Consider the following 11,515-nt stretch of genomic DNA (forward strand, 5'->3'; position numbering starts at 1 on the left):
ATAAACTAGAGCACATTCACTAATAGGAATCAGGCTATGTTTGCAGCTTGTACTCCTGACCAAGGACTCGTCACCAACTAATGCCTAGATATGGCCAAGAACATGTCATAAAAGGACAGAGGAAGCAACTATGAATGTTCAAAATACTCTATTGAGCTCCAATTTGTATAAAATGTAAACTTGCCTTCATCCCTGCCCCCTCCCATTGACATAATTGAACATGCGTGATTTTTTAAAATTTGTAATCATTATGGGTACATAATAGTTGTATGTAATTATAGGGTACATGTGATGTTTTGATACAGGCATATAATGGGAATTAATCAAATCAGAGTAAGTGTGGTATATCCATCACCTCAGGCATTTATCATTTCCTTGTGTTAGGAACATTCCAATTCCACCCTTTTAGTTATTTTAAAGTATATCTTAACTTATTGTTGATTGTAATCATGTTGTTGTGCTATCACATATTGTTTATTTTATTTAACTATAGTTTTGCACCCATTAACCATCCTCACTTTATCTCACCACCCCCTATTCCCCTTCCCTGCCTCTGATAACCATCATGCTACTCTCTGTCTCCATGAGATCAAGTCACATGAGATATTTTGCCGGAAGGATCTAAGGAGTTGGTGGCTGACTAGGTGCCATGGGCTCCCCTGTCTCTACCTCACTCCCGCACCCAATCATCTATCAAGTTTGCTGATTTTCTTCAATGTTTTTGACCCCATCTCCTCCTCCCCATCCTTCTTCCTCTGCCTGACTTCTGGCCAGATCATCATTCATCTGGGTTCGTATAGAAGCCTCCTAACCAGATTCCCTGTTTCTCGCTATATATTAGCTAAGATGCTTTCAGCTCCAAGCAACAGAAAATCCTGAAGTGTTCTAGCAATAAGAAAGATACATGTCAGCAAGAAATCTGGAAGCGTGCCTAGAGATGATTAACTTGGCAACGCGACAACATTATCAAGGACCCTGTGCGAGTCCATCTTCCTGCTTCATCAGAGCTGTGCCCTCCCCCACAACGACCGCCACAGCCATCACGAGACACGTCCTGTGGCGGGAGGGGTAGTTTCTCCTGAGCACGTCTTTTTGATACGAAGTAAAACTTCTCCTGGAAGCTTCTTAGCTGACTTCCCCTTTTTGATCCTTAGTCTAGGTTGCATGCAGACATGTGATCATGATTGTCTTAGACTAATCAAAATTCAGGGTGGAACTGACTTCCTGAGAGGGCGATGCCAGAACAAAACTGACGAGTGGCTCTCAGACGGGCTATCACTGTGAAAACAGGGATGGAGGTCCTACTTCCTGACTCCTCCCTCACCCAGGTTGCCTGCTGCTTTTATGAACCCCGGGGGGTACCTGTTCTAGCCACATCATCATACTTATCACATACTATTGTTATTATTATTACCGTTAGTAATGGTTTGACTATAAGCACCATGAGGTCAGGGACCATGTTGGCAATGGAAAAAAAGCCAAATTCTGTAAAATACTTTGAAAGAGATTTATTCTGAGCCAAATTTGAGGACCATGACCCGGAGCCACACCCAAGAGGCCTTGAGCAAGTGGACTCGCTGTGCCTGGGTTACAGTTTGGTTTTATACATTTCAGGGAGACAGGGGTTACAGGTAAAGTCATAAATCAATACGTGGGAGGCATATATTGGTTTGGCCCGAAAAGGTGGGCCATCTTGGAGTTGGGGCTTACAGGTTATAGGTGGGCTTAAAGATTCTTTGGCTTGTAATTGGCTAAAGACATGAAGATTTGTGTAAAGGCTTGGAATGTTTTAACATAGTTGCTGTTTATCAGAGATAAGCCACCAGAAATATAGTTGTTGTGTAAATTGAGGACGTGCAGGTTTGTCTTGCATACCCTTAGGCCTGTTAATGGGTCACAAAGGATGTCCCCAAGAAGGGAGGGGAGCATGATAAAGCATGTCTGACCTCCTTCCTCCTGGCAGGCAATTTAGTCCTAGAATATTCCTTTGGCCATGAGGGGGTCCATTCAGTCAGCCGATGGGGGGCGGTGAGCCTTAAAATTTTATTTTAGTTCACAGTGTCTACATCGGTTTCCACTATATCCTCAGCACAGCATCCAATATGGTGGGAAGGATTTAAGAACCATTTCTTAACTGAATGAATAAGTGAATGTTGAAAATAATTTTGCTAGTTAAGACTTATTAAGTAACTACTTTTGTAGCAAGCGCCATGCTAATTGCTTTTCATATATCATCTCATTTAATCCCCATAACCCTCTTTTGATGCTGATACCATTCTAATCCTACAGGATAAGAAATCTGGAGCTTAAAAAGTTTAAACAAGGTCAGAGCTAGAAAGGATAGTGGGAATTGAGCCTGCTCTCTTGATCACATTATATTTCCTTCTGATTTTAGTACAAAGAAGGCAAGAGGTAGGCTCTAAATAGTAATCCATGGGTTTGTATTTATCTCAGTCTTTTATTTGACTTGCACAATATTTTTAAAACATTGAAGCTGTCAAAGTGAAATAAAATATACAGATGTAGAGACGAAACTCTAAATTTAAAACATTTTATTTGGGAAGTTAAGAATTGTGATTTGGGGCATACACACAGACTGGGTGGTCTTTCGTATGTCAGAAGAACAAAGAGAAGTTTGGGAGTTTTATTAGAAAGAGAAATGTTACATATTGTTTTGAAAAGAAAGCTCATTGGCACTAGAGAAGCTTTTGGGAGTTGGCAAGTGAGTGACAGAGGTAGATGAAACTGGTCTTAGGATTACAGCAAGCCCAGCAACTGGGCTTGTGGCAAACTTAATTTTTGGAGCAGGTACTATGTGCTTTTTCACCCGGGCCCCTCAACTCTGATTTAGTTTGGTATGCCAAGAATGATCCAATTTATATAATCAACTCTCACAAATCCAACTATGAAAATGGGGAAATTTCACATAAACATCCTTATATCAGGCTGGGCATGGTGGCTCACCCCTGTACCCCTAGCACTGGGGAGGCCAACGGGGGAGGATCGCTTGTAGCCAGGAGTTCAATACCAGCCTGAGCAACATAGTGAGACTCCTGTCTCTACAAAAATAGAAAAAATTAGCTGGGTGTGGTGGTGTGCACCTGTACTTCCAGGTACTGGGGAGGCTGATGCAGGAGGATCATTTGAGCCCAGGGGTTGGAAGTTGCAGTGAGCTATGATGATGACACTGCATTCCAACCTGGGCAGCAGAGCAAGACCCTATCTCCAAAAACAAAAAAAAAAAGAAAAGAGAAAAAGAAAGAAAGAAAAGAAAAAACATCCTTATATCAGGTTTTTTTTGTAAACCTGCAGAACTGGGGAAATTGGATATACTTAACCACATCAACAGTGGGCTGGAGCTAGTAGTGGCTGCCTGCCCTGTCCTGAGGCCTGCCTGCCACCTGGTCACTCCAACACACTCCCTGAGCATAAGCACTCCCCCCCCCCCTCCACTGGCCATTTCTCTCATTGGCCCACATATATCCTGGAGGCATTTGAGACTGCAATTCTGGATCTACCAGGGAGTCACTATGGTTCTTTTATCATTTAATTTCACCCTTTTTTTCCTTAGAAGCAGAATAATCTTTTTTTTCCAGTCTCTTCTTCTTAGTTTTTTTTTTTTAAGATCTTACCTATTAATCCACACTTTTTAAATTTTCAAATGAATTAGAATCCAAAAGTAAGAAGACTGATCTCAAAATCCCCTCTGGGAGACATCGACCTCATTACAGTATAGTCATACCTCATGTCTAAACTGTAGCAAAGTCAGTCCTCACCCGTAGGATGGTGGAGCAGCCTCCTAAATTCTTGCTCATCATGAGCCATCTCCTCTCTCCCTGCAAGTCCCCAGCAGTCCTTCAGAGCACTGCTTTGTATAAAACACCTGGAAATGGAGAGCTTATAAAAGCACAGATTTCTGAGCCATCACAAGAGGAAAGATTCTGATTTAGTCATCTCGGATGGGGACCTCTTGTGGCAAGAAATGACTCTTGCATTTCTATCCAGCTATTCCACTTCTGGGCATACGTCCAGACGAATTGAAAGCAACATCTCAAAGAGACGTCCGTACATCCACGTTCATAGCAACATTATTCACAATAACCAAAAGGTGGAAGCAACCCAAGTGCCCATTGATGGATGAATGGATTTAAAAAAAAAAGCGTAGTATATACATACGATGGAACATTATTCAGCCTTAAAAAGGAAGAAAATTCTGAAAGATGCTATAACATGGGTGAACCTTGAGGATATTATGCTAAGTGAAACAAACCAGTCATAAAAGTACAAATACTATATGATTCCACTCATATGAGTAGTCAAATTCATAGAGACAGAAAGTAGAATGGTGGTTGCCAGGGGCTAGGGAGAAAGGTGAACGGAGAGTAAGTATTTAATGAGTAGAGTTTTGGTTTTGCCAGATGAAAATAGTTATGGCGATGGACAGTGGTGATGGTTGCACAGCAGTATGAATGTATTTAATATCACTGAACTGTATACTTAAAAACGCTTAAGATGGCAGATGAATAGATAAAGGAAATGGGGTATATATACACATAATGAATGGAATGCTATTCAGCCACAAAAAAGAGAAATCGTGTCATTTGCAGCAACGTGGATAGAACTGGAAGTCATTATGTTAAGTGAAATAAGCCAAGCAGAGAAAGACAAATATTGCATCTTCTTGCTCAGTGTGTAAGCTGAGAAAGCTGGTCTTATAGAGTTAGAGAGTACAGTAGTGGTTACCTGAGGCTGATGGTGATCCCAGGAGACAGTAAAGCTAGCCAATGGGATGGCTCTGCTGTGCGAGGCAGTGTGGGTCTGGGGCTGTCAGACTTTTCCAGTCCTAGGGAAAAAGAAAATGTTTTCCAGGGGGAAATTTGGTTCATTCAAGACTTTTCTGAAAGCTTTGGATCAGTATTTACCAGGCCTGAAATCTTACAGGTGATCACTTGAATCAATGAATCACCTGATTTCAATGTTTGGTAGTTTCCAGAAACGTGAAGAGAGAGAGAGAAAGCTACAAAATTACCATGAAGGAGACTTCTTTCCAATATTTTTAGAGACACATGCCAAGGCCTGTGCAAACAATGGCATAGTTTGATCACTTCTGCCCATTTTCTTTAAAACCCAACTCATTTTCTCGTATTACAACCGGGAACTAAAAATTCTAAATTCATTTCAACAAAGTATTCCAAAGACAGCGTTTATCTCAATATGTCCCCCTTCCACTAACATGGTTCTGCTTGGAAAACACACCATTTAACACTCTGTAATGATTACATTGGTGTCTTTGTTAAGGCCAAGCCCCAGAGGGCTTTATGTTGAGAGTAACTGTCTGATCTGTCCCATACCGGGTCTGAAACATCAGGGAGAGAAACTTATCTCTCCTTAGAACAAAATGCTTAGAATTATAGAGGGTGAAAGATACCTGCTAGTGCTAAAGCCGCAGTCCCCAACCTTTTTGGCACCAGGGACCGGTTTCATGGAGGACAATTTTTCCATAGACAGGGGTTGGCGGGATGGTTTCGGGATGATTCAAGCACATTACATTTATTGTGCAGTCAAACCTCTCTGCTAATTATAATCTGTATTTGCAGCCATCCCCAGTGTTAGCATCACCGCTTCAACTCCACCTCCAGATCATCAGGCATTAGATTCTCATAAGGAGCCGGCAACCCAGATCCCTCGCATGCGCAGTTTACAATAGAGTTTCGCACTCCTGTGAGAATCTAATGCCCCCGCTGATCTGACAGGAGGTGGAGCTCAGGCGGTGATGCGAGTGATGGGGAGCAGCTGTAAACACAGCTGAAGGTTTGCTGGCTCACCGCTGCTTACCTCCTGCTGTGCAGCCTGGTTCCTAACAGGCCATGAACTGGTACCAGTCCACACACCAGGGGCTGCGGATCACAGTGCTAAAGGAATGAATTAGTAAATACTAGGAATGCAGAACCATGAATTAAAATATCCATGTTCACAAAAATAAAGCAAGATAAAAAGCAAAAGTTTTGAGTGAGGAAAAGCAAGCACATGTAAATTTTAAAATCAAGCTTCTCATTCTTATTATTTTGAAATATTGTTTCCCAAACTGGAACCTAGACCCCTGAACTACACGTGCAACATTAGTGATTAGTGCCAGGACTTGCTGCTAATTCAATTTTTAAATCTAATTAAACCTTATACACACACACACACACACACACACACACACACACACTTCAAAACGGACACTTCTCTAACTTTTTGACTATTCAGCTATTATCAAACATACAGCTTGTATTATATACCTAGTGAAAATAAAGATTAGATGGATAACTCAATTTCAGCTTCCTCCCCCATGTGGAAAAACAAAATACTGCAGAAAAATTAAACTTTCTCACCGAGTTACCAAAGGGCAAAAATCATTTGAATCGAATGTGTCTTCTTGCCTCTGCTGCCCTCTAGTGGAGTCAGGAACAGCGTTTAAAAGGAGCAAAGAAAAGTGAAATGCAAGGGGGAAAAAAAAAAGTACATGCTCTTTGCGGAACACATGGAATTTATAGTATCCCAGACATGTTTTAATTAAAAATGCCTTAAAAAAACCCAAAACTACAACTTGTTAAATGGCAGTGGGAATACACTGTGTCCTCTCAAATGAAAAGTTGCTATAGTTGCAAAAACAATTACCATTACCACATTTTGCTTGGAAGCAACTTGAATAAAGGATCTCATTCTAAATCTGCAACCCGGGAACTGCCTAAATCAGGGCTGAATTCATGGCAGATCAGTAAGAGATGCTATTTGAAGAAGGCACGGGTTTGTCACATAATTGCTGTGCACTTCCATTTCTCAGCAGCCAATACTGGAGAAGCGTGTGGATCCAAGGAAAACGAGGCCATGCCTGCGGGGGCAGCCAGGAAGGTTCAGCAAGCCAGGCACTACCCAGGTGTGTTGAGAGGACTAATGTCTTCATTTTACAGCTGAAAGGACAGAGACTCACATAGACAAAGACTTGCTTAGTCACCCAGCTGGTAAGGGAGAGCCCCATCCCGGGTTTTTGCGACACAAAGTCCATGCTTTGTTCCCCACGTCATATGCCGCTCACCCAAGGGGGAAGAGAAGAAGCAAACCGTGATGTGGGGCTTGGAGGGAACATGAGCAAAAGGCACCACTTCTGGAAGCGCGTGAGGGACTCGCACATAAAGCAGGGGGGATGGGGGTGGGGGTGGCTTCTATGGTACAGCGGCAAGTAGGGGCTGAAACATAACGGAGCGTTCTCACACGCGGGGGGGAGAGGAGGCCGTGCGTGTTTGGAAAGATGAGTGACAGCACAGGCAGTGCTGCCAACTTTGACGGGCGCACGGGTCCCCTGGGCATCTTGCTAAATTGCAGATTCTGATCCGGTCCGCCTGGGGTGGGCCCCGAGACTCCGCATTTCTAACAAGCTCCCAGGTGCCACCCACAATGCCGGGGCAGGGCCACACGGTAAACAGGGAGTGTAAGCTGTGGAAGCCAGGTGGGTAGTTCGGGCACAGGTCCTCTCTACAGATGAAGCCCTCCACGCCCAGCTGAGGGCATGTCCCCTCTGTGCCCTCCACGCCCAGCTGAGGGCATGTCCCCTCTGTGCCCTCCACGCCCAGCTGAGAACAGAAGGCGCCGCGCTCAGGGACAGCAGCTGGGACTCCCCGGCGTCAGCACTGCGGACGGGGGGTCGGCTGCAGGGTCCCCTCCTGTAGCCGCTGTGATGGCCCAGCTGTGGGTCTTAATTGTTCACTGGCCAAAGACACACAAGGTTAGCCTTTGGCCAGAGTTGTTGGCCTGGGAGTGTTACCTCTTTTCTATTAGCAGAAATGTTTTTAAATGTCTAACAGTGGTTGGGCTGGCCGTGAGGCTGCGAAGCATTTATTTTCTTGGGGACATTTGTATTAAAAGGTGGGGTGGATCTCACTCTGCCTTTTCTTTTCCAGAGCAGAGACTCTTTCCCCATAATTCCACTTTGCAAAGCTTAATTCTTTTTGAATTACAGGAAGCGGGACTAAACCGCGGGGCAGACCCGAGGGGCCGTCAGCCGGGGTCCCACCCGCACCGGGCCGTGCCCAGGGCCCGCGACGAGCCTTCCGCTTTCAGGGCCTCGGACGTGCTATTTGAACAACTCAGAGGCAGTTGTTGTCTTCAAGGCAATCAGCAAGAGCCTCTGCTCCGTTCTAGGTTTGGAAAGAGAGAGAAACTGCCATTTATCAAAGGTCTGCTGTGCCAGCTGTTGTCACTAACCCTATCACTTGGTCCACACACACACACACACACACACACACTCTCACACTCACACCCACACTCTCACACACCCACTGTCACACACCCACTGTCACACACACACTCTCACACACCCACTGTCACACACCCACTGTCACACACACACACGCACACACACTCTCACACTCACATCCACACTCACACACCCACTGTCACACACCCACTGTCACACACACTCACACACGCACTGTCACACACACACACTGTCACACACACACACACGCACTGTCACACACACACACTCTCACACCCACTGTCACACACACACACTCTCACACCCACTGTCACACACTCACACTCTCACACACGCACTGTCACACACTCACTCTCACACACGCACTGTCACACACGCACTGTCACATACCCACTGTCACACACACTCACACACGCACTGTCACACACACACACACTCATACACTCTCACACACACCACATGCCCATGTCAAAGAAAGGGTCAGAAAGCAGCCTCTGGTTTTTAAGTTTTTGTGGAATTCATTTCATCTGTGGGAATAAATGTCTATCTTCAGAGCCTACAGACAAACCAGAGCTTCAAGGATATCTTGTTGTGCTTCTCGATGTGGATACCCTGATTAAGCAGCAGATGATGTGGGAAATTGCTGAGGGGGGGTATAATCTTATATGTGGGGAAGTGTCTGCAGTTTCATCCCCTAGAAGAGACCGGGGCTGGCCCTCCCCTTCAGCGGATGTGTCCCTGGGGTGTCACCTGATTCAATGAGCCCTGGCACCGCTTCCAGTCCTGGGGCTCTTCTGTCTGCTTGTTTCACGCTTCACAGGACACTTTGTCACTACATAAGCCAGTCTCTGGGATGCCTTCTGGGAAGAATACAGGCAACTAAATTATAGTTTTAAATTCAACCACAATGACCTGAAAAGAAAAACAACTGCATTAACTAGATTATCAGATTCTTTTACAATTGTAAAGGGAAAATGGGGGACATTTGGACTACTGGGAAACAGCAGCTACTTCTAGGTGTACATCACAGCCCCACGAATAGGTGATACACCTTAAAGTAAAACTTGCGAATTCCCCACACTCCCTTTCCACCATCCTGGCTTCTTTGTTAGGCAGAGTCCAGCAACAATGCAGGTTCTTCCCTCCCCTTGGCTTCCCTCTGCTGGCGTGTTGGACAGGGCCCAGGCAGACCTGTGCTCAACCTTCTTTTCAAACAATTACTAGCTCTAGGATCATGGAAGTCATTTACCTTCTCGGGAACTGACCTTACAAGGTAGTTATGCAGATTAAGTAAGAGCACAAAGCTAAGCACAGAGCAACACTCCAAAACAGTAGTTATGAGCCTTATTATTTCATTACCGGTAGAAGATACTGTGGAAAGAGAATTTAAGAGTATAGACTGGGCCGGGCGCGGTGGCTCACGCCTGTAATCCTAGCACTCTGGGAGGCCGAGGCGGGCGGATCGTTTGAGCTCAGGAGTTCAAGACCAGCCTGAGCAAGAGCAAGATCCCGTCTCTACAAAAAAAAAAAAAAAGAAAGAAAGAAAGAAAGAAAGAAAACAGGTGGACAACTAATAACATGTAGAAAAAATTAGCCAGCCATGGTGGCGCATGCCTGTAGTTCCAGCTACTCAGGAGGCTGAGGCAGGAGGATCGCTTGAGCCCAGGAGTTTGAGGTTGCTGTGAGCTGGGCTGATGCTACAGCACTCTAGCCTGGGCAACAGAGTTGAGACTCTGTCTCAAAAAAAAAAAAAAAAAAAATGAGTACAAACTGAAGAATGAACATAGGAAGCCTGAATAAGAGAGCTAAGTGGGTTGCCTCCACACCCCCTCGAACGGCTGCTGTCTCGGGTGCTTAGAAGTCTGTCCAGGAAGCAAACCTGAGTCCACCAGGGAGGTCCTGGGGACGCTGCAAGGGAAAACGTGACCTCACGGATCCAGGCCCTGACTCCTGCAGTTATCCACCGCCTCTCCCAGGAAAGCAGGCTGCCCCTCTGTGGACCTGGCTGTACTGGGAGACTGGGCTGAGCAGGGAGGTCCCTGCAGGACCGGACCCCTTAACCTCAGAGGCCACGCTGGGAAATAAGGTGGAATACTCCCTCCCCAACTGGCATCTGGATCTCTCTAAAGTCTTGTGTTTTACAAATATTTATGCTTACCTCTGGAAGAGAAAGGCTCCGGGGGCCTGGCACGAGAAGGCCTGGCTTCCTGCCCTCGTCCTGTTCCCGTCTCTGGGCACCTGGGTCCCCCAGCTTCTCAGGGCCTCACTTTTCTCAGCTGTACAAACTCAAATGATCATGTGTCTCTTGGAGGGTTACTGAAAGGATTAAATCGTGTGAAGGATGTAGAGTACCTGGAAGAGAGCCTAGTCCACAGAGAGTGCCCAGTAAATGTTACTTTCTCCCATGACCTTTATCTAGAGCAATCTCTGTGTGGTGTAGTTTCAGCACAAAGGCCCCTTGATCCCTGACGTAGCCATACCTATTTCCTGGTACCTGAAATTCCTTTAGAAGGAACAAAGCTTTTACCACAATTAAACATGAGGTATAACAAACAAATTGTGCAGAGTGAGGTTAAAGAAATCTGAGAACGAACTGTGAAGGGTCAGTCAGAGTGTTGGTGCTTAAAGAAACCAGAAAGAACAGGATCCCAGTTGGCGTCTCAGACAAAGACGGCCGTGTCTTGTTGGGTCATCCCACCTAGGGTCCGTGTGTCAGCTCTGTAGGTCCTGAAACACCACTGGGTAAAGTGCCTCTGGATGTAAAGGAACAGGACGTATCTTGCTTCCATGAAAAACACACAAGACAGCCTTAAAAAGAAATGGAATCCTGATACATGCTACAACATGGATGGACCTTGAAAACGCTATGCTAAGTGAAATAAGGCAGACACAAAAGGACAAATATTGTTTGATTCCACTTATATGAGATACCTAGGATGGGCTGGTTGCCAGGGGCTGGGGGCAGGTAGGGAATGGGGAGCTATTGTACAGAGTTTCAGTTTGACATGACAGAAAAGTTCTGGAGGTGGATGGCGGTGATGGTTGCACAACAACGTGAACGTACTTAATGCCACTTAATGCATACTTGAAAATTGTTAAAATGGTAAATTTTGTATTATGTGTATTTTACCATGGTAACTCACACACACATACAAACCAGAGATGTCTGCTGTTTTACAAGAGTAGCAACATTGCCGGGAGGATTAGATGCTCCTGATGGCTGCCCCACACCCTCTCAACCCTGGAGAAAAATCT

The 11,515-nt window shown here is 45.2% G+C and overlaps 1 long non-coding RNA gene across 2 annotated transcripts; it reads right to left on the reverse strand.

Moving 5' to 3' along the window:
- Nucleotides 1-4,602: 4,602 nt before the first annotated feature.
- LOC123632952 lies at nt 4,603-10,674 on the reverse strand. 2 transcript variants are annotated; one of them, XR_006733516.1, is made up of 6 exons: nt 10,419-10,674; nt 9,011-9,172; nt 8,063-8,180; nt 6,378-6,437; nt 5,836-5,912; nt 4,603-4,843 (listed from the first exon to the last, which is right to left on the reverse strand). It is a non-coding gene; the product is annotated as an uncharacterized LOC123632952 (long non-coding RNA). The 2 variants fall into 2 exon arrangements; XR_006733515.1 differs by lacking the exons at nt 5,836-5,912; nt 6,378-6,437; nt 8,063-8,180.
- Nucleotides 10,675-11,515: the final 841 nt, after the last annotated feature.

This window comes from Lemur catta, chromosome 2, assembly GCF_020740605.2.
Source record: "Lemur catta isolate mLemCat1 chromosome 2, mLemCat1.pri, whole genome shotgun sequence".
Lineage (NCBI taxonomy): Eukaryota > Metazoa > Chordata > Mammalia > Primates > Lemuridae > Lemur > Lemur catta.